Here is a 23,316-nt window from a genome sequence, read left to right as displayed (position 1 = left end):
GCAAACAGCAGGGCAGAAGGAGCACTGGACTGGGAGTCTGGAGCCCCGAGCTCCAGCTCTGCAAGTCACTTCCTCTCTCTGGCCTCAGTGTCTTCATCTGCAAAACGATGGAGATGGAGTTTGATGGGCTGTCAGTTCCTGCCATCAGGCTCTGACTTGGGTGGGCTTTTAGAGGGCAGGAGGGGCGGCCCCAGTGAGATGCTGAGAAGTCTTCGGGGGGCCAGGCTCTGGGGACCCCTCCTCTGCCTACCCAGGCAAAGTTGTTCTCCAGGGTCTGATCCGGCTTCAGCTGGCTCTGGCTCTTTGGCATTTAAGGGGCATAATAAATATGGCAGCTCATAAACGGGCTACCTGTATTTATTATGTACCACATTCATTAGAGATTACATCTAATGGGTGGCTTAGGGAGTGCTGGGCTCCCAGACGAGTGCAATAAAAGGGGATGTGTCTCCTGGGAAGAGCCTCTGACAACCCCAAAGATGAAGCAGGTAGAGAAAGAGATGATGTGAGCTGGAGGGTGGACGGAGACAGGGAAGCCCAGGCGTCAGCTCCAGGGCAGGGTGCAGAGTGGACAGAGGGCTTTGGAGCCTGACAGAGGAGCACATCCCAATTGCTTAGCTGGTGGCCTGGGGCAAGTTCTTGAACTGCATACATCCGAGTTTCCTTTTCTTTAAAATTACTAGCCTTTCTCATAATGTATGGAAAACACTGAGAACAGAGCTTGGTGCATGGTAGCTGATAACAGCAACAGCGAGTAGCGGCTGGCTCCCCTTGAGTTCTTACTATGTGCCAAGGAACACGCACAATCTCACTGAATCCTCGTAAGGCTCCTGGATGTAGGTAATGTCATTTCCCTTTTTTCAGGCGAGGGAATTGAGCTTCAGAGAGATGGAATCACCTGTCTTAGGTCACACAGCATAGAAGTGCCTGAACCAGGATTTGAACCCATGTCTGTCTTAATCTGGAGCCACAACTCTTAATCATCATTTTCAATGAATGCTAATTCCCTCGCCCCATTCATCCATTTTCCTCCAAAATTCAGGCCCCTCTTCACACCTCCTATGCCGTTTTATTTCCCAGTGGCCAGAGAGACGGCCTCCTGCGTCATCGCCCACGGCCAGGCTAAAATCAAAAGACCAACAACTGCCAGCTCCACCAGCCCCAGGGCCTCCTGACTGTGGGGACCCACCTCCACGGCCAATTGGCCAGACAAAAGTGACAGACACATGGCACCTCCAACCGCTGCCTAGATCTGGGTGTTAGCTCCACCCACCCACGGAGCCTTTTGGACGCTCAGCCCATCACCACGCAGTGCCCTAATTTACTTCTAAGGAGAGTAGAACATAGTCTCTGGAAGGCGGATTGAGAAGAAACTGCAGACCATGGAGGTACAAAGGCTTGGCTGTTCCTCGTAAAAGATGTTCGAAAGGCACTTATGAAGGAGACGGAGGGGGCGGATCTCTGCTAAATGGAAAGGCCGTGCCCTCCCTGGGGCCGGGGATGAAAGGCCCACTGAGGTTTCCCCGTTCCACGGAGCCCACGGGGTCCCGGAGGGGAGGGTGGCAGTGACGGTGGGGCTGCAGGGTCACACGGGTCCTGGCTCCACCACCTTCTAGCCCCGGGGCCAGTGGACAAATCACGTAAGCTCCCCGGGCCTTTGCTTTCGTGTCTGCAGAATGGGGCCAGGAATGCTGACCTGCTCAGGAAATCAGAGGACTGCGGATTAACTGATAAATCACGTATGTAGGGCTTCTCACGCCAGGCCTGACACACGGCGGTGCGTCCCCTTCCCTCCTTGCCCTGCTCTCTCAGACCCTGAGACGGGAGGACTCTGTTCCGGAGGGTTTCTGCTCAGGGAGGAGGCGTGTGGTCAGTGGTTTTCATACTGGGTTCCCCGAGGCTAGCAATCTCCTAAAGCCATTTTCAGGATTTCAAGTAACACCTCAGAAAGCATCCCCTCCCCACCGGCTGGCTCAAGGGGCAACTGTCTTGGGTTTTGGAGCCATTAAACCACCCCAGGGTGGGAACCCTACTTGTCATGTTGTTCAGAAGCGCTAACTGCTAGGTACGTATGACTCGGCAGTACGTGAACTAGGGAGAAAGTATACTTCGTAAGTGACGACTTGGTAAAGGCAGTGCTGTTTGACCGATAAAATCCTTTAAATCTTGAGGCCCAGAGAGATGAAATGCAGGAGTCAGCATCACAGGCAAACTTGCCCTCGTGTGAATTCAAATCCCACAGGCGCAGGGAAAGCATGCTGGGAGAGCAGTTTAGGTGCTGTGGGTCCAGCTGCCCTTCCATGTGGGCGCCTGCCCCAGGGTCAGCCTGGGTGGGAGCCGTGGACTTGCTGCCATGGCTCTCATGGTCTCAAGACACCTGTGCCCTTCACAGCACCCGCCCCCCCGCCCCTGGCCTCTGAGGGTTGGTGCTTACAGATGGGTGCTTTATCATTCAACGTGACCCTGGATGCCACTGACTGTTTCATGTATAACAAAGCCAGGTGTTTAAGGGTTTGTGTAAGCACTGATTTAGAATCCAGCCCTTGTATAACTTATGTCACCAGCATTTCAATAAAAGAAGTTCTTGGCCATGAAAAGGTAGGGCAGCACTGATCTGGCCCAACACCCTCACCATGGAAATGGGAAAACCAAGGCTGTGAAAGGGAAGGGGAGAGTGGCCAAGTTACAAAACCAATTAGTGAGGGATCTGGGCCTGGAGCCCTGTTTCTTGAAGCCCAGGCCATTGCCCGGTAGCTACTCTCCACACTCAATATTTTACTTATTTGTTTTGGTAGCACACACCTTCCCTCGTTAGAATGTATGCTTAGAAGGGCATGGACTTGCTTTGTTCACTGCCGTATTCTTAGTGTCCAGAGTAGTGCCTGGCGCATGTGGGTCCTCAATTCCTATGTCTGAATGAATGAATAAATGCAGGAAGAGTGGGAAAAGAGAAAACAGACACAGAACAGTAGAGACTCAGCAAATCGGAGAAACAGACAAAGTCAGAAAGAGAGGGAAAGATGGAGAAAGACTGAAGGAGAGAGACAGGGAAAGAGAGACAGAAGAAGAGATATGGGAAGGGACAGACAGACAGACTGAGAAAGTTCTGCTGGGGAGACAGGATGGTATCAGGGGATGGCACAGGGGTGCACAGGGACGGGGAGGGGGGAGCAATTGCTGACTTGTCACCTGGGCAGTTCTTCTGATGTCAGCAGGACAGTCTCTTGGTCAGAGGGGTTCCTGTATATTTCCTTTATTGGCCCAGCTTGTCCTGTAAGAGAAAATTTTCAGTTACTCTAGGAAGCCAATAAGGAGCAACCACATTCAAGAAACTGTTTATGAACACCCGACCCCCCTTCGGACACGCACATTCTGGGCCAGTGCCTTGCTGATCTGGGCCCATTAGCGCTAATGAAAAGCTCTCAGCACCTGGGGCACTCCAGCTGGGGAGGCCCGCACTCCATGTCCGCCTTCCGCCCAGATGGCAGCTCCCGGGTGCCCTTGTTGGGGCCGCATGGGGAACCACATCTTCAAGAGACTTGTGGTTTCTGGCACGGGCTTCAGCTCTGCTGACGTGCTACTGCATGTGGCTGATGAACTGGGAGGAGAGGGTGGGTATGGTGGCCCGTACAACTGGATGCCACCTGGATGCTACCTGGGCACCTGCACTGATGCCTCAGCAGAGAGAGTGCTGGCAGAGCGCCGTAAATCAAACACCCTCCCCAGAAACTCTGACTCCCAGGGGAGAGAAATTTGATGCTGGAAAGGGTTCCTTAGGCTTTGCATAAGGATTTGCCAGAAGGCTCCTTTCCTCATTTCCACTGCCAGCTCCCAGCAGTGGAAATGAGGGTGTGATTTCAGCAGTCAAACGGGCCCAGATGGAGACTCCTGTTCTATCACATGTGTGGGGAATTCCATAGCCGGCTCCTGCTCGAACACTGGGCTAGAGGACATTTCCAGGGAAAATCTGAGGCCCGGGGGAGCTTGGGCTGCAGTGGGCCTTCCCATGGGCAGGAAGGGGGAATTTCTGCGTCTTGGGTACCTGTTCAGATTTCTTCCCATTCTCATCAGTGGTGGGGATGAGGAGCGGTAGGTGAAAGATTCCTCTCCCTCCCTCCCTCCATCCCTCCATCCTTCCCTCCATCCCTCCCTCCATCCCTCCACCCATCTGCTCAGCAACTCCTACTGTGCGCTGGGTGCTGTGTTAGGAAATGGAGATACAAACAAGCACAAACTCAACACTTGGGTGGCAGTGGGGGTAGGAGATTGGGGGAGGCAAGGGAAGGGATGACAATAGGGCTGGGGACCCACAGGAAGGAGGACAAACTCTCCACTGGTGTAACTCTACTGGGGGCAGTTAGGGAGTTTTCACCGGGAAGGGGATGGTGCAGGGGAGTAAATTTTGAGGGAATGTAGAGGTGGGGATGGGCAGAGGTGGGGAAAGGCAGGAGAAGTGGCCCTCCTGAGAGCTCTCTGAGGCCCCAGGAACTGGTACCCCACTCCTGTTTAGCCTAAACATACACACGTGGCAAGTTCTTCAGCTGCCTGCCTCGGTATCTGCTGTATGGCTTTGGGCTATATGCTTACATGCATGAGGTCATTAAATGCCAAGAACAACCCTAGGAAGTAGATATCATACCATCACCTCCATTTTACAATGGGGAAACCGAGACCTGGAGAAGGAAGTGACTTGTCCAGCATCACACAGCTAGTAAGTGACGGACCAAGAATCCACACCCAGCAGTCAGAATCAAAACTAGCTTTCATGGAAAGGGCTGCATTCACTCATAGGATTATGGTGAATCCTCAAGACAGATCTGCAAGGTGGACTATTGCCCCATTTTATGGAAGGAAACTGAGGCTTAACTGTGGCAAAGCTGTTGCATCCTCCTGAGATTCGAGGCTCTTTCTAAAACTCCAGGCAAGATGTTAGAAAAACTGTGTTGGGGGCCAGGAGGCGGGAAGAGGGCAGAAGCCCAGCCCCATCTGAACAGTGACAGATCCCTTGAAATTGATCCCGAGGGTGTGGGGAAGGGAGGACACTGTCACTACCAGGCAGGACACTGCCACCTGGGTGGACATCTGGGGGGAGAAGCCCCCGGGGTCTAGGCAAGGCCCAAGGAGCTCTGGGCTGGAACCCTATCCAGGGATGGCTCACAGGGCAAGATGAAGCCAACTCAGGGTCCTTCCTAGAGCTCGGGTTTCTGTGGCCTAAGGAATGGAAGCCCCAATGTCTAGTTCAGGAGATGCACCCCACACCCAGCCCCAGGGCTCAGGGAAGCAGGGACGGGGTCATAGTTTTCTCTTACCCCCGTTCTTCCCCTGCCCCATCCCAGCCCTGGTGCCCCAAAAGCACCATTCTCTGCCCAGCATCTCAGGCTGGTGGTCATCTTGAGTGTGACACAGACCACCTGCCTCTGGACAGTGAGGCTGGGATGAGAGGCCTGGGTGATGCAGAAGTCTCACCCAGGGGCGGGGAGGAGGTGCTGAACTCCGTGTGAATCTCCAGCGTCTCCTCACCTCCTCTTCACCAGGATGCCCCCTCCCTGATTGTTTTCTGACCCAGTGAAGATCTGCATTAAGGGGAAGCTGGGAAAGGATGGCCGGGGTGATGCCCGCCCGCTCAGCCATCGCTGCTGCTTCTGCACAGCCTGGGACGGCACCTGCCTTGGCCAGCACCCTGGAGACCTTCAGAAAGTCACTACTCTCCCTGAGACGCTAGGTTCTCCTCTGAAAACTGTGATTCTCAATTTTGAAGCCAAAGGTGGTTGTAAGAATTCATGAAATGAAGTGATATGATGTGAAAACACTTGGAAACACTGTTCCCATGGGGAGTTATTATTATCAGCATCCTCATATATTGAAAATAGGTGGATGCCCAAACCATGTTCACTGGTTATCAGTGGAGGTCAGTGTGGGGCAGACCATGGACATCTGGCTTGGTCAGGATGCATATAAATATCTTTCCTTTAAAGGGCCCCAAAGTCAAATTAGTTGCTCCAATTTTGTGATAATTGAGCCTAATAATAACTAGTAGTATTGAGCATTTACCATGTACCAGACTCTGCTAAGCATTTCTCCTGCATCCTCTTATTTAATCTTACCTAGGAGGTCGGTATCATTATTATCCCATTTTACAGATGAGGAAACTGAGGCTCAGTGAATATAACTAACTGGCCTGGATTCATTCACATGGTTAGTAAGACCTGGCCATGAGTCAGGCCTAAGTCTGCTAGACTCCAAACGAGAGCACCTGATAAGACATCGATCCATGGACATGGCACAAGAGAGAGGACACCAGAAAGAGGGAGTGCTATGCCTCGGTCTCCAAAGTTTCCAACCGAATGCTGCTCTGCCCTGAGTCAGGCAACCAGGCAGCGTCCCAGGGAGCTGGCTAGCATCCTCCCCCATGCCAGCTGGAGGCCTTTGGGGGATGACCCCATCCTGCCATCCCTTGACAGATGGGAGCCCTGAGGCCCAGAGAGGGGCAGAGACGGTGTGAGGTCACGCAGCGCCGCTGCATTCTCCTCTGCAGGCCCCTGCCTGGGCCAGACAGCTTTATTAATCTTGTCTCTCCCACTGCCCCAGATGGCGGCTCCGTCCCATCTGCATAGAGTAGGCCCAGGAGGGGTTCTCTGATTAAGAAGAACAGCTCAGTTCATAAATCACTCCTTTTACTTTCACCGCCCCCAGGCCCCGGGCCTGCTTTCTGGAGAGAGAGAAAAGAAGGCAGGTGGACAGAGGCGATGGAGAAGCCCCCATCGGAGGAAGCACATGTAGATCTGGGCTGGAGGGAGCCGAGAAACGTCTTGTCTGCACTCTGGTCAGGTGAGGGCGCTGTGGTGCAGGGCAGAGCCTCAGGGGGTCCCAGGGGAGCGGCCTCACCTGGGTCCCAACCAGTACCGGCTCTGCCCCCAACAAGCTGTAAGACGTGGGCCAGCTTCCTCACCACCTGAGCCTCCATCTCTCCATCTGTGAGATGGGCATTCTCAGATCTAACTCCCAGGGTCATTGCGTGGATTGAGAGATGGTGTAGGAAAAAGCACTTGAGCGGCTGCACATCCAGTTCCTTCCTTCCTGTGCACGCCAGGCACCTGCTAGTGCCAGCACTGGGCTGGGTCCAAGGCACGGAGACCAGCGGCTTCCCTCCCTCAAGGACTCACTAGAGCCTACTGAGAATTAATAACCTGGTACTCAGAGAGGAGTGTGAGCCACATCAACCAAGGGCATGCCGGGCAGGAAGGGAGACAAGTGCTGACTGCCTGGTGGGGCTGCAGGGGGAGCCTAGAAGCTGGGGGGCCTGTGTGTGGAGGACAGGGCAGGGACCGACACTTATTGAGCCTCAGTGAATACTGCAAGGCATTGTGTTATGGGCATCTACCTATAATGATCCTCCAAAGAGATCTGCAAATTATCAATAGATAAATAACCATCGTTCCCTTTTACAGAAGAGGAAACTAAGGCTCCAAGGGGCTAGAAAGGTCCCAGAGCCAGAACTGACTCAGGTTTGCCTGACTCTTAAGACGCAAGTGTTCCTTCATCAGGACTTGAGGCTGAGGCTTGTCAGAATAACGATGATTCTTGCCATCAGGTTCCAAGCTGAGGGCGGGGGGAGAACTTATTTGCTTGCTGGCGGTGCCTGCTGGGCCTCATCTCAAGATAGACGGTCTCATAAACAAGCAATTGGCCCGAAATCCTGGCGTACCTGGTGATAGCACGGACACGGGGACATGGACACAGCTGATGGGGGATAACATCTAATTAGGCTCCTGAGGGCAGAGCCTGTGGTGGATGTAGCGGATCCTAAATGACAGCCTTCCCCGGCCTCCACACTGGAAGCAGAGTGGCTGCAGCGTCTGGGAAAGCACAGTCTCTAGTCTGTGAGCAGAACCAGGTCTGGGCACTGCGTGTTCCTGCCGCAAGCCCTCTCCTCTGCCATCAGAGAATCTTCAAAGAAGGAAGCCTTAGTGAGGGCTGACTCCAACTCTCTTTTTTCACACTGGGGGATGCTGAGGGCCAGAGAGTGGAAGGGTCTGGCCCAAAGTCACACAGCAGCGCCAGAACCAGGAACTCCTGATTTTAAGCCCACTGCTCTTCCCACCACTCAAGGCAGCCCCCTAAGATGAACATCTTAATTTATTTTGACCTCTGAAAGCATTTTACACACATTATTTTATAGAATCCTCCCAACCACCCCAGGAGATAGGCACTCTTGTTTTATACATGAGGAAACTGAGGCTCAGAGAGGTGAAATCCCTGGCCCAAGGTTGGAGAAATTGCTGGGACGAAGCAGGATTCCCATCCTTCTGCCCTGGCCGTCCTCCAGAGGTGTGGCCCTGGGGACTCTGGGCTGCTGGTCCCCAGAGTGACCCTTGCCACAATCCTTGCCCCCCTGCCCCGTGGACCTGGACTGGACTCAAGCCACAGAAGACGCTCATCCCCGACACCTCCTGGGATGGGTCCATGGCTCCATCCTCCTGCCTTTGCACTGAGATGGCCCATTTGCAAAGGCCTCTGGGAAGGCTCTGCACCTTCCACCAAAAGCTGGTGGGCAACCTGGCTGCTTCCATGGGATCCAGAGAGTGTCCACCCCACGGCCTCTCTGGATCAGCAAAGAACAAGCTCCCTCCCAGCCAACCGTTATTCTGTGGCAATTTATAGCAGAAAACACTCCATTCATTTTTATGTTCTTTCATTCATTCCCCATTTAGTGAGCACCCTTGGCCTTTGGGGGGAACCCACAGCCCTGGGGGACCTGGGTCTGGGGGAATCTGCCAGTAGAACTGTCTCTGCGGCTCCTCCTGTGCTAGGAAGTGTCACTGTGTCCCCAGCCTCCAGGCAGCCCTCTCCCCGACGTGGGTTCTCCACCCAGCCTGGCACAAGAAGCGGTGACTTCTGGCAACACCTCTGCTTCACCTGGCTGAGTCTGTCTCATTATTCTCCAGGGGGCCTCCTGGAAGCTTTTGTTAGTCTTTATGCTAACCAGAGCCTGCAGCTAGTTATCTCTTACTCTATACCTGGCCTTGAACTAACGGCATACAGATCCTCACAAGAATCCTAGGAGGTGGGTCTGCTCCCCACTGACCTGTGATTGAACCAGGCTCAGAGACGGTGAGCGGCCTGCCTCAGGTCACTCAGCCAGGCTGCAGGGGTCCCCTGGCCTGATCCCAGAGCTGAGCTCTTAGCAAGGGTCTCTCACTTTTCCCCCAACCCTACATAAAATAAAATACATAGGATTAAAACAATTATATTAAAATATGGTTATGAGAATATTTAAAAAACATTTGTAATATGCAAATACTTCTTTATCAACCCATTAAATTCAAGATCTAGTGACAGATTTGATAACTATTGAAATCTGCAACAGTTTTGGGGTGATATGAAAGTATCTGCTTCTATCTATTGATGGCAACATTACGAGTACAGCTAATGGAGCTATGGCTTGTTGCCTGTGATCATAGTTGGAGGAAATGCTCAATTTCAGTTAAATGTTAGTGAAAGCAAAGATATAATCTTCTCCCCCAAGTTCACCAGTTCCTCGAGTTCCATGTCATCCATGGACCCTGGGATAGGCACTCCTGCCTTAGACATAGTTCATCCCTGACGGTAACGCCCCACCCCATCTGTGGCTCATCAATCCAGTTTGTCACTCAACAATCTCCATCCCTCCCCAGACAGAGGATGCCCTTTCCCCTCAGCCCCCACCCCCAGCAGAGGGGCAGAAAGTTTACAGCAGGAGCAAATGGGACCATAGGGGCAGGGAAGAGGAGGGGTGTCAGAACCCTAAACTGACCATAGCCACACGTGGCCACTTTCCTGCCCAGGGCAGCAATAGCCAGCTTGGGTGGAAGTGGAGGCCAGGGAGCCAGCCAGTCTGAGAAGCCCCTGGGGAGTTTGTTAAGCCCTCAAACTTCCAGGTTCCAGCCCTGAGATTTGGATTCTGTGGGCTCAAGGAGGGCCCTACCGGTCGGTCTTTCCTTCTGATCCATCACTGGGCTGCTGGGGGGGGGGGTCTACACTGTCAGGTTCAAAGACCTCAAGGTGAGCACCCCCCCTGAGGTCTATCTGGAAGGTCAGGGCTCCAAGCAGGCTGAAAATCATGCTCCCCAAATCTAGGAGGGTAACCATGGAACCAGCCAATGGCTGTCTGCCAGTCAGATGCCCAGCGTCCCTCCCCCATCACCCTGGGCAGCCAGAGCCCAGGTTCTCTGACATGACCCAGCATCCAGCATGTGGCTTAGGGCCTCCTCCCAGCCTCCCGTCTCCCCCCTTCCCTCCAAGGGAGGAAAACTGGACAATGATTCCGCACCACTGGCCTCCCGCTGGGACCAGCCAGCACGTGTCTGGAGTGTCTGGAGTGTCTGGAGTGTCTGGAGTGGGGATTTTAATTCTCTGGAAACCCTCCTGCCTCTGGAGAGAGCCTGGGGCTGGGAAGAGAGGCAGCAGTCTCTTCTGTTTCCCCCAGGGGTTTGAGATGGAATAAAATATAGGAAAGGAGGTGCTTTGAGAACTAAAGAGCAGAGTCCAGGTGGAGATCAGAAGGAACTTGCAGGCCTGGCCTCATCGCCTCGGGCTCGCTTCCTAAGGGGGCACTCACAGGATGAAGTGGAGGGGGCGGAATAGGCCATCCTTATGGTTTGCTGGTGCATCCGTGCTGGCTGGAAAGGGAGGCTGCCCGAGAAAGTGACTCAGAGCCACCCTCATCCTGCAGCCAAGGAAACTGGCGTCCAGAGGGGAAGGGACTTGCCCAAGGACACACAGCAGAGTCAGGGCTGGATGGCACAGTCCAGACTCCTAGCCTGGGTGCTCCCTGCCACACGCTGGGGGCCGGCCTCAAAACGCATCCCAGGCAACGCCAGGCCCCTGGGAAAGGTGAGTGTGGATTCAGCGGCCACAGCCACGGTATACTCACACCGGGACTGGAGGGGACAGGGCCAGGGAACACTGGATGTATCCTCAGCACTTACCATTGCTGGCAGACCTTCTCCACCAGATATAAGCCTTTGGTGGCCAAGGCTGTGTCTCCCACTTCCTCTGAGTCCCCTCAGGGCACACAGGGGGTACTGGATGGAATATTATCAATATAATAACTGCTCCTGCTTTGCGTGGGCCAGGAGCCATGCTGAGCACTGTTCCAACATCATCTGAAATGGGTGGATTATCCCCAAGTTACCCGGGAGTACACGGAGGCCCAGGGAAGGTGAGCAAGTTTCCCTCGGTGGCCCAGCTGGTGAGAGCAGAACTGGGGTTCAGACCCCAATCCAGACAACAGGCCCACAAGACGGAAGCAGGTGAAGAGAACAGGCTGGCAGGCACGAGTCCTGGATTCAAGTCCAGACTCTTGAAAACTGGGGAGAAGCCTGCCCTCTCTCTGACCCTCGAGTCCTCTGGCTGTTTCCCACGGTGACTGCATCTATAAGCCTCGGTGGGGAGCAGGAGCCCCCAGCCCTCCCTCCCACTCGCTCTCGCTTCCCACGTTTCATCCTTCTTAGGGCTGGAGCAGCAGGAGACCCTTTGAAAGACTTGGTAATCCATCCCAAAATATGCAGGGCTGTTGCTGGGGCAACCTGGCTGCCACACAGCCCAATTTAAATATTTAATGGCTTCGCGGGTATTAAGGGGCCCTGGGAACTGGGTGGGAAAGGGCACAGGTCTGAACCGGGGTAAGGGGGCGGGGAGCCCGGGCAGCTCCTGCCAGAGCAGCCCCCTCCCCCATGAGCCCCATCAGAGAAGGGTGCCTAGGGCTCCTGGCTTCTGTTGCTGTGCTTAGTGTCTGAAAGGATAAAACAGGATCCCAGGCAGTGGGTGAGACACGGAATTCCACTGTGGGGGTAGTGAGAGGGGAGAGGGTCCAGGGGAATCTCTGTTGCAGGTGGACTATTTTTCTTAAGTGCCTACAGTGCAGCGGACACTATGCTAAGGTCTTACATTCTCTCCTTTGAGCCTCACTATAATCCTATGAGGCAGGCATACTATTGTTCCCAATTTACAGCTGAGAACCGGGATCAGAGAGGTGAAGTGAGTTGCCCAAGGCCACACAGCTGCTGAGTGGCAAACTTGAACCCAAGGCTGGGTGGCTCCACAGCCAGTGCTCTTTTAGCTACATCTATCAGGAGCCAGGCCAGAAACATCGCTGATAGCTAATACCTGTAACAGCGGGCCTGTGTGAAGTCCTTTCTAAGGGCCAGGCACTGTGCTAAGGGCTTTACAGGCTCTAATTCACTTAATCTTCACCACTACCCTGTGAGGGAGGCGCCCCCATTTCACAGATGTGGAAACTGAGGCCTCGAGAGGGGAAGTCAGACACCAAGATCACAGGGAAGTGGGGAAGCCTGTATTCCAGCCTCAGCAGGACACTCCAGAGCAGGTATTCTTCATCTAGTTCTTAGTCCAAATTTAGAAAGTTGTATAACAAAAACAACAACAAACAAATAAAGATCAAATTTAAAATCATTTTTCACCCTGGTGCTTTGTCCACATCCTCCCAAGATGGATAGGGCGGCAAAAGGAAATCCTTCCAACTACTTAGTAATAAAGATGAGTCGCCTTGAGGTTTTTTGGCTTCAGCAACTTGCTCTGCACACAAGACATGGGCACATGGACAACAACGTAGACACAGCCTTGCAGACACACAGACGCATGCACAGACAAACGTATAATACAGACACTCGTATAGACATCCAGACAGATATAGGTACACACATAGGTACTTACACAGGCACACACACTCACACAGATGTGGCCTCTGGTCGCTTTCTGCCTGATTGAACTGACTGACTATAGTGTCAGGAGAAAGATAGAAACGACATCCAAAGTCATTTGGCCAATGCCTCTGCCAACCTCAAGACTAATTTAAACAGCCAGACTGATCTGATCTTATTCTTAAAGATCTTCAGGAAGGAGGACAATCCCCATAACCTCATTCTGATGTCTCCTCCTGAAGTAGGGAAGTTCTTCCTGGCATCTAACCAAATTCCCTCCTGCTTTACATTAATCACAATGCAACTCTTGACATCCATACTCTGCTTTACAGCTCCCAAAGCCCTCCTGTTTTTATGCTCTTGCTTGATCCTCATAGCCATCCAGCAAGGCAAGCAGAGCAGAGATGACTGTAGTATTTTATGGGGAGTGGGGCCCGAGGAGTTAAGGAGCTTGCCTGAGATGACACAGCTCCCATTGGAGCTGGGCTTCAACCCAGGTATATGCTGCTGATTGCACGGCTCCTTGAGCTACACCAGGTGCTATCCATGTCCCATGGATTTCACTTTGTCTTCTCCTGTCTGCAGTGAGCCTCCTTGGATCTCAGCCTGTCAGTGTTCAGCGAGGGGACGGCACTGGCCCTGGCTCACCTCCCTCCTGCCTGAGTGATGCCCTGGTGCAGCATGGGGGATGGGGGCGTCTCAAAGTTGGGTGATCCCGGAGTACCCCCACGCAGAGGCAACCACATCCTCCCTCCCCAGAAAGGAGTTTTCCTGTGCTGAGAGCAGACTGGTGAGGCTGTCCTCTCCTTCCCAGAGCGTCCTCCACCCCATGGCAGGCTCCCTCGATTCCCCAGGGACCAGGAACTGTCCCCAGAACAGAAGCCAAGCCCCGCCCCGAGCCTTACGCCCACAGGGCGCACTGCCCCACTTACATTTGCTTGGTAGTAAATATTAGAGACACTGGGTCTTCCCGGGGCAACTACAATTCATTCTAGTCACCTGGCCCGATTTAGGGAGGCCACAACCCCTTGCCATGAGAGGAATGACTACAGGTATTTGGAGCTCGAGTTAAGGAGGAAAAACAATGGAAAAGCAGAGAGACCGTGACTGAGAGTCCTGCCTGGCTTGAGAAGATCCTGAGAGGAAATGAATCAAAAGGAAGATCTGGGGCCGGGGCCTGAGTAGACGAACAGGCAGGAGTCAGAGAAACCTGGTTTTTTTCCTCCCCATAAAAAATCATCCCAGCTGCTCCTAGGAGCCCTAAAGAAAGATGCGGGCAGGGGTGGGGGTAGGGAAAGGGCTGGGCTTAGACAGAGACAGGAACCGGGCTCGGACAAAGGGAGTGCTTCATCCTTCCACAGAAGCCTGTTCACCAGTGCCACCAAACATCAGTGATTTACAGGCCAGGAAGGATGCTGGCAGTCCCACCAGGAAGCCGTAGGGATAAGCAAGTATTTGGATCTTACAGAGCCCCAGGAGAGAATTTCTATTTCCTTTTGACAAAATAATATCTAATAATAAAAAATAAAACTTCTCCAGGCCTTGGTTTCTCCATCTGTAGAATGGGGCAGAAAGCCCCACTTTGTTCATCTAATGGGCCGGTAGTGTCTGGGCAGCCCTGGGCAGCCTGCCTGCTGCAGGCTTGGCCCCTCTCTGAGGCTCTAGTGGATGACAGATGACCCATGCAGAGCACATTACAAGCCAAGGATGTGCCCTTGGATTAGTCTGCTGTGCCTGGAAGGCCTCTTCTCTTCTCTGCTGAGGCCCAATAGCAGTTAGAAGGGGCAGGGAGTCTGGTGTGCAGTTTGGGTGGATCTGAGCCAGTCATGGCTTCCGCATCCCTGGGGAGGGGAGCAGGGTGGCTATGGTGGTGATGATCAGAGTTAACACTTACAGAGTGCTTACTATGTGTCAGGCACCGTTCTAAACGCTTCGTTATCTATTAACCTTTAATTCACAATAATCTATGAAGTGGGTACAATTAGTATGCTCATTTTACAGATGAGGAAACCGAGGCACAGAGAAGTAAATTAACTTGCCCTGAGTCACACAGCTATTAGGCTGGCATTTGGACCCAGGCAGGTAGTTCCAGCATCTGGACTTAGAGGGTGTCTAAGATGTCCCGAAGTTTGTGGGGCAAACCATGGAGCTCTCCAGAATTAGGAAACCCACTAGAAAAGAGTGTTGCAGTGGGAACTGGGGGCTCAGGGTCTGGAACTTGCTCTGGTGCTAACTAACCATGTGACGTCGAGCAAGTTACTTGCCACCTGCCGGCCTCCGGGGCTTCTCTGCAGAGGCAGCTTGCAGAGTGGCCAAAGGCATCAGAATGGCTGGGTGGAACTGTCTCCCCGACTCGCTACCTCCATGGCCTTGGATCCTCTGAGCCTCAACGAACCTGCGATCTTGCAGGTCCTGTGAATGTGGATGGGACTGTGCTGCCACGGAAAGCTCTAGAAGTGGAAGCTTTTGTTGTTCATTTGGAAGCCACGCCTTTTGCTCATCCACAGTTTTGTGGCTCCCGGCACCAATGCTGAGCAAACACCTGGGTGTCATTGGCTCCACTTCGGGTGGAGAGTACTCACTTACTGTCCTTTTAGAAATGGAAATGGTGGCCTGAATATTTGATGAGCAGCCCTCATCATTTAAAAATGTAAACACAGCCCAGTCTGTAGCCTCCAGAGCTAAATGTCAGCAAAATAAAGGGGTCGGGGCTTAAGAAGGCCCCGATGGAACAAGGACACTGGGGGCGGAGGGCAGGTGGTCTCGCCCCTGGTGAACGCCAATCTTAGGGTGTGTCTGAGCGTGGCGGTGAAGGAGGCCACACAGCCACTCACACGCGCTTCAGCTGCCGTGCAGAGCACACACAGCAATGGTGCCACTTGCCTGTGTGTCCCCTATTTTGTCAGGGAGGGGTGCTCAGAAGAGACCTATCAGAGGGGACTTCAGGCCAGGCTCCAATCAGGCAAATTGGTACTCTTTCTGCAACCCCAGAGGATATAAGGATAAAAGGTCCAGGGATCTGGATTCAGTTGTGGACTTCACGGCTACCAGCTGGCTCTGTGGCAGGACTAAGCCCCCCCTCTCTGTCTCGGGTCCTGAGTGCCGGGCTTCCCCTCTGCCTCTCCATCTCCAAGTCTCAACTCTGTCTGCGCTCTCTCCCCTCTCTGAATGCACGTGCACATGTGTGCACACACACAGAGACATACACACACGCTACTGGGACCGCTTCCTGCAGGGGTGGAAGGCTACCAGCTTATGGCGGCTGGAACCATTTTCTCTTAAACCCCACCTCATCGGGGTCCTGGACGTAGATCCCCTAGCCCTACCCTGGGAGTGTGACCCCCAGCGGGCAGTGGCCACGTTTACTTTAGAGGATCTGCACGTGTGAACCATTGTACAAAACCTGCTTGCCCAAGGCAGCCTCAGGACTGCCGGCGCCCTGCTGGGGCAGAGGGATCTTGGGGGAGCCTCCTTGCTGAGAAAAGGAAGAACGTGGCGGGTGTTTCATTTCCCCCTGGCTGCCCAATAATTAATAAAGAGGAAGACTCAGCAAGTTCAAGGGGCAAGGTTGGGGTTTCCCAGGGACCCCACAGGGATGGGGAGGGGGGTGGGTGTACAGAGCAGGCTTTAGGATGAGGCCATCCTGGGCTCCAGTCTGAGCCTATCCCCAGGCGCTCACGTGACCTTGAGCAAGCACCTCTGAGCTCCTCGAAGGTGACTCCAGAGCCACCAGGTCCCTGACCGCTTGTGCAGACCTGGGTCACATCCAGGCAGACCTAGGCAGCAGGGCTGCACCGGGAGCTAAGGTGAGTGTTGGCCAGATAGTTCTGAATTTTGCCTCAGGCCATTACTCCAGCAACTGTCTCTTCCTGGGTGTAATTCTGAACAGTAAATGTTATTGGAGAACAGATCCTGTGGGAGACATTTTCTGTAGAGGCCTCATATTGGACTTTCCAAGGTAAATGTTCCAGTAAGAGATAAGCCCAAAGAAAATCCTGGATCCATTACCCCGAGTGAGGCAATGGGGGTGGGGATAAGCCACCTCCTAGCTGTGCCCTGGGGCAACCAGTGCCTCCCAGTCAACTGGGATGAATGAAATATGGAGTATGATTAGAACAGGGCCTGGCATACAGCGGGGCCTCTGTAAAGGCCCGCTTGCATTGCTGGGCCCTGGGTGGAGAATATATATTTTCACATACATCCCACTGAAGGTTTCTGACAACCTTGCAAGGTATAATACCCTTGGTTCATGGAGGAGAAAACGAGGATAAAGACCCTGAAGGATTTAGGATTAGGGCTGACCTGTGTGCATTCTAACGCCCAGGGCTGTGCCCTTCTCTCTGCTACTTTTCAGTTACCTCACACCATTTTAAGGCCCCCTGTCCCTCCAAAATATGGACTTAGGGATCCTTTGCCCGACATCATCAGTGATGCTCAAAGAAACCCTTTCTTCCCAGGATGTCTTGTCCTTGTCATGAGGTTACACCTGCCCAGCCGAGCCGCTCGTGGAGGGGACTGGCCCTCAGGGGCAGTGGCAGAGGTTCAGAGGGTGGCAGGGGTCTGAGAAGCCAGGACCTGGGAAGGAGGGACCCCGCCCTCATCTGCGGAACCAGTTCACCAGGAGAGAACAAACAATAAGAATGTGTTGCATGTCTACAGAGCTGCATGGGCCACACACGGTTCTCACTGGCTCTTGCAACCCTATGTGGTAGATGCTCTTATTACCCCCATTTCTCAGCTGTGACAACTCAGAGAGGTTAAGTCACTTGCTCAAGGCCACACAGCTAGAAAGCACAGGGCTGCTCCAGAGTCCAGGCTTGTAACAACAGCCTGACACTGCCCCCTCTCCCATCTGTGGTAGCAGGAGCCCTAGGCCTGTTGCAGAAGGACTGACAGCCAGAGCCTCCAGCCTGCAGGCCCGTCCCTCTAGGGCCATCAGGTGTATGTGGGGCCTTCAGTCTGCTGCCCCCAACCAGAGTGGAGTGGTGTCCTGGTGGATGGGCTGTCACGGAGGACTCCATCACTTTCCCATCTTAGAGAACGTCAAGGCTTGAGGGTCCCCCGAGGTCCTAGAGTCTGTCTCTTCCATGTTAAAGATGATGGCTCTGAGGACCTGCCCCCAGTCACACAGCATATTCTGAAGGGTTTCAGCGTTATGCGCTGGTCTTCAGATGGTTTCGCCCTCTGCAGTTCACTTCTCAGGTGGGCTGTGGCCAGCTGCAGAGTCTCAGAGGTGACACTCGGGTTGGGCCCCAACTCCCAAAAAGTCCCAGGGAGGGAACACTTCCCATGTTCTGTGTGCTTCGGCTGCCCTCTCGTTTAATCCTCATGTCACTATTAGTATCCCTATTTACAGATGAGGAGATGGGGTCCCAGGGAGGGGACACCCCTTCCCCAGGGTCACAAAGCTTGGAGGAGGAGAAGCTGTGGTCCTCTGCCTTGAGGCCACTGGCAGGGAGTAGGGGTCTGTGTATAACCACTAGCCAGCACGGGACAGCTTCCAGCTCTGTCCTCCGGACCTGAGACTGAGGCTGTCTGGCTGCCCCGCTCCCTGGTATTCATGCTACACATCTTGGAGTTCATTTGGAGGAAGGGGACAAAGCTTATGAAGATGCATCGCAGTGGCCGCCTTGGGGGCTCTTCTGGCACAGATACCGTCGGGGTGCCTTTGGGTTGGCCTTTTGATTGCACACAGCTTGCCAGAGATGGAGCCTCACAGCCCTGGGACCAGGACAGCTCTTGTCCAGTTGGAGGAGGAAGAGAGCTAAGACAGGAGTCATCCCTCACCAACAGCAGAGGGGCTGCCACTCATTCCTGCCCAGAGACAGCTTGTCTCTGGGTTTCCAGAGGATAATGGGACACCTTCATCCTTCCCCCCGTCATTCTGGCCTCCAGGTACTAACTAACCACGGGGGACCAGAAACAACCAGCTCTGGTTGAAGGAATCGTCTACCCCCCAGTCATTTACTTACCCCCATCGCATCCTCGCAACAGCTTACGAGGCCCCCCACACCTCACTGAGCTCATCTCCGACCACCCGCCTCCTCCCTCACCCCACTCCAGCCAGCTATAGCCACACTGATCTCTTCCACGTGGTAAGCACACGCCTACCTCGGGGCCTTTGCACCTGCTGGTCCTTCTGCCTGGGACTCTCTCTCCCTCTGATATTCCACACAGCATATTCCTCACTTCATTCAGGTCTCTGATCAAATTCCTCAGGGAGATCTTCCCTGACCACCCCCAACCCTGCTCCCCAACAACCTAAAATAGTCCCTCTCCCCAGTCACATCTATCCCCTTGTTGTTGATGCTTATCTCCAACAAAGTTCTCTTCCAGTTATTTTTCTTCTGCCTCCTTCCCTTGAATGCAGGAAGGCAGCAACTTTGTCTGGCTCATTGCTGAATCCCAGCATCTGGTACAGTACCTGCCACAGAGTGAGTGCTCAATGGACGTTTGGGGAAGGAAGGAAAGAAGGAAGAGAGGGAGGGAGGAATCAATCTCTGCATGGGCCTCTTTCACACATTTCTGATTTAACTCTTGCTAAAACGCTATCAGAAGATGAAGGACCAGCTACAGAATTTGTGGGGCCCAGTAAAAATGAGGCGTCTCTTATTCAAAAGTTATTAAGACTTTCAAGATGGCAACAGCAGAGCATTAAACCAAATGCAAGGCTCTGTGCCACTGCCCAGGTTGCATACCTGTGAAGCTGGCCCTGAGGAGGTGTTATTACCATTTCCACTGTGCTGCTCAGGGATGGGAGGATCAGAGAGGTGTAGTGGCTTGCCCAACATCACACAGCATTATGCTATGGCTTAGAACCTCACAAACTCTCCCTCCTCAGTTCTTGCAGTGGCTATGGAAGGAATCCTGTTATCCCCACTCATCTGGAAATCTGCGGGCCCAGCCCAGAGAAGAAAGTGGAAGAGCATAATTGCCTGGAAATCTCCTGTTTCACCTCACATATTCATGCCATCTATATGTATTTTTTCATTTGATTGCAAAGTATATCCACAGTTGTTTTAATATAAAAATAAGGCATTAAAATCTTCCAAATCTTTGAGTGTATTGATGTTCCATTAGGACACGCAGGGCTAATCCTGAGATTCTGTGTACCCCCTGGCCTGGGGAGGAGTACCCCAGGCCCTGTGAGTACCCACAACTCAGTTGAAAAAGCACCATCCTAGGTAGAAGATCCTAGCATAGGCTCAACAGCCAACACTGCACAATAAATATTAGTTTCATCACCTCACTCATTGCCTCCCTCCTGCTTGGTCCAAAGGGAACCTCCTCCAGGATGGCCTCAGACTCAGATGGCAGAGAGCCTTGCACAGATCTCATTATTCCAACAGACGGGGGGAGACTCCCTCCTAGGGAAATGTGCCTCGGCCTGTTAACAGCAAGAGGAGAGCGTTATTACCCTGCTCAGCCATCCAGGTTCACTTGCCATGCTAATTGGAACACGTAATGGTTTGTTAATACGGTCTAATTTGGGGAGGCCGGTGCACGGGGGTCTCTGGGGTCGGGGTACGGCATGGGAGAGGGGACTTCCAATGGTATCGCCAAAGAGCGCCGGGAACATGGCTGAAATGCTCTTTGGTTTTTGGTGTTTGCTTTGCAAAATGATGTCTTAATCCAGCATCCAAAGACTTGTAGTCTGTTGTGCTGCTGTGTGTGTGCGTATGTGTACGTGTATATGTGTGTGCACACAGTGAATAAGATGGTCGGCGGGCATGTACACCATGTGTACGTTCACGATGCCGGGTATAGGACTAAGAGATGGGGGGAGAGAATAGAACGCAGCTGAATCACACCTAAAGGCAGAAGCAGTGGTCTAATTTCGAGAACGCAAACAAAGACATCTATTTTCCCATGACTAGCTCACCCAGCCCGTATTAACACTAATTAGGAGGACTGGGAATTCGCCATAACTTCATAATTGCTGTTAACAGACTTCACAGGGGCCATGAAGGAAACGGAACACCCTGTCCTGTTTTCACAGCCAAGGTGACGATGGTTCCGGTGGTCACTGTGTCCCCCTGCTCCATCCACAAGGCTCTGGGATTCCCCCAGGGACCCCAGATGCCCAGACTGCCCAGGATGACAGAGGCAGGTGGGCAGGGGCTCCATCGTGGGCTGTTTTAACTACATCACGTAGGTGAGGAGGGCCTGAGTAAGGCCTCTGGGGAAAATTCGCTGGTGTTGGGGGCTCGCAGAAATGAGGCAGGAGTCCAAGGAAGATGTGGAGCTACTCAGGAAGAGACCTCAAGTTTGGCCTTGGACCTGGAGGCCGAGGAGTGAACAGACCACCCCACGCCGACGCTGACCCACTGCTGCCAGCTCAGGCCGGCTGTCCTGGGCGCCCACCCTGTCCCTGCCCACCGCCCTCGTAGCCCCTGTCCATTAAGATGAACCATATTTTAAAGGTGGCGCCGAAGAGTTGGCAAGATCACAGCAGTGACTTCACAGTGTCATTGGGCCCCTCCCCAGCCTGCCATACCCTGCAGCCAGACAGCTTAGGAAACCACAGATAAGCCATTACGGGGAACCCCTCAGCTGCTTGGTGGTGGACGGCCACTTTTGCCAGCTGACAGGCTCAGGGGCTTCCCAGAAGCAGCAGTGCTGGCCCTTCCCACAAGCCTCATTCATGCTCACAGAGACCCTCCCCTGGCCTCCCCTCCTCGGCCCTGGCAGTCCCGCTGCAGGCTCTGAGCTGTGAGGGGCCGCGGCGAGCAGGCGCCGGCGCTGTCCCGCTTCCCCGAGGGTCTGCCTGTGCGTCTGTCCCCACTGGTGTGATCTCCCCAGTCCCCACTCCCAGGAAACGCTGTCCGTCTGTCCAGCGCTTGGGGCCTGGCTCCGCTTCCAGAAGACAGTTCTTTGTTCTTCCCTGTCTGCCTAGAATCTGAGGTTCTCCGTATATTAGGGAGCTTAAAGGCCCCTTTCTTGATCATATTAAAAAGGGCTAAAAACGGTATCAAATATTAACTGCCTACTGGTGATTTTTTTTCTTTTATTCTTTATATTCAGGTGTTTTTATTTTCTTACTAGGAACATGTATTATTCATATAATTAAAACAAATCATTGCAAAAGGGCCATTTAAACCTCACACTCTGAAGCTGCTGGGTCTTTGTGCGTATTGCAACCTGGGCCTGGAATACCTTTTCTTTTCTTCTCTGCCTGGAGAACTTCTTCTCACCCTTCAGTGCTCCGCTTCATGTCTCCTCAGCCATGAAGCCTTCCCGATTTCTCCAGCATAGGCAGTGGTCCCTTCTGTTTCTTTCTTTTTTTTTTTTTTCTTTAATTTTATTGAAGTATAGTTAACTTACAGTGTTGTGTTAATTTTTGCTGCACAGCAAAGTGACTCAGTTATTTATACATATATATATATTCTATTTCATATACTTTCCCATCATGGTTTATCACAGGATAGTGAATATAGTTCCCTGTGCTATACATAGGACCTTATTGTTTATCCATTCTATACATATTAGTTTGCATCTGCTAACGTTCTGTTTATTTCTGAGCCCCTCATTTTGGAGATGAGACGATGAGGCCCAGAGAGGGGCAGGGGCCTCCGCAGGCCTCACAGCTAGGTCACGGGTGGTAAAGTTTGCACTAGAACCCAGAAGGGCTCCTTTTACAGCACGGGCAGTGGGGGAGGGGGAGGTCGGCGCAGGCACTAGTTGATTCTCAGTTCCCCCTTCCTTCCCTGGAGCCACAGCCTGCCCTGTAGGAGAGATGGCCTTGACCTCCGTCTTTGTTCTCAGGAATGAGCCAGGGTGCTCTTCTCCCAGCCTCCAGGGGCACAAATCAGTGCAACACGGGGAGTAGAAGCGGAGAATGGTCCAGTTGTTGTTCCACCAAGGGGATGGGAGACAGGAAGCACTGCGGCCTTCCCTCCCGCTCTGGCCCCTGAGGCTGTGTCTGCAAGGCCACCCCGATCAGGGCCTCCCTGCCCACCCGGCTCCTGCCCTGGGCCCCTCCCTGGCTGGTTGGTTGGAGGCCGGGCTCACACGGGGCCAGGACTTCGTTGCCTCGAGTCTGAATCTCAGCTTTGCCACTGAACAAAAGCTCTGATTTCACCTATATGAGGCTTACATTACCAGAAATACTACTATTTCCTAAAACAAACTACCGTTTATTAAGCACTGCTGGGAACAGGGGCCTGGTTAGGTATTTTATATACACCATGGCTCATCATGACCACACTTTGAGGCGCCTATTATCACTCCCATTTTACAGGTGACAAATTGAGGCTCACAGGGAATGAAACCACTTCCTCAAGGTCAAGAACTAGAAAGTGACTGAGCTGGGACTTGAGTCTAGATCTATTTAGAGATCAGTAAGCCCGACTCCCAAGGTAGTCATACGGATTGGAGGAGATAATTGCACAGGCCAGCTGCTCTGCAGATAATAATGCACTGAACATTATAGCTTCTTCTCATTTTCCTTTCATAATGAGAGCAAGCACTGGGGGGAACTGGGCTGTGGAACCAGCTCGGCTGACAGTGGGTAGGGAGGGGAGATGTCTGGGGACCTGGCAGGAGAGGGCAGACCCCCTGGCGACCCCGACCCCCGGAAGCCCCAGGGTCCAGATTCGCTCCTAGACGAGCATTG

General features: G+C 53.1%; 1 protein-coding gene across 5 annotated transcripts in view; it reads right to left on the bottom strand.

The window, feature by feature from the left end:
* Positions 1-23,316, bottom strand: part of TSPAN18 (tetraspanin 18) — a 180,834-nt gene that overhangs the window by 22,222 nt on the left and 135,296 nt on the right. For 2 of the 5 annotated variants that reach the window (XM_068554706.1, XM_068554707.1), the window contains exons 2-3: positions 19,947-20,088; positions 3,190-3,271 (exon numbers count right to left, since the gene is read on the bottom strand). The gene's annotated coding sequence lies outside the window, so the exon portion shown is untranslated. Of the gene's footprint in view, positions 1-1,696; positions 1,756-3,189; positions 3,272-19,946; positions 20,089-23,316 lie in introns of those variants that run through there. The other 3 variants (XM_068554708.1, XM_068554709.1, XM_068554710.1) reach the window with 2 other exon arrangements.

This window comes from Eschrichtius robustus, chromosome 11, assembly GCF_028021215.1.
Source record: "Eschrichtius robustus isolate mEscRob2 chromosome 11, mEscRob2.pri, whole genome shotgun sequence".
Lineage (NCBI taxonomy): Eukaryota > Metazoa > Chordata > Mammalia > Artiodactyla > Eschrichtiidae > Eschrichtius > Eschrichtius robustus.
The sequence above is the reverse complement of the archived record's forward strand: the minus strand, read 5'-3'. Positions and strand labels throughout refer to the sequence as shown.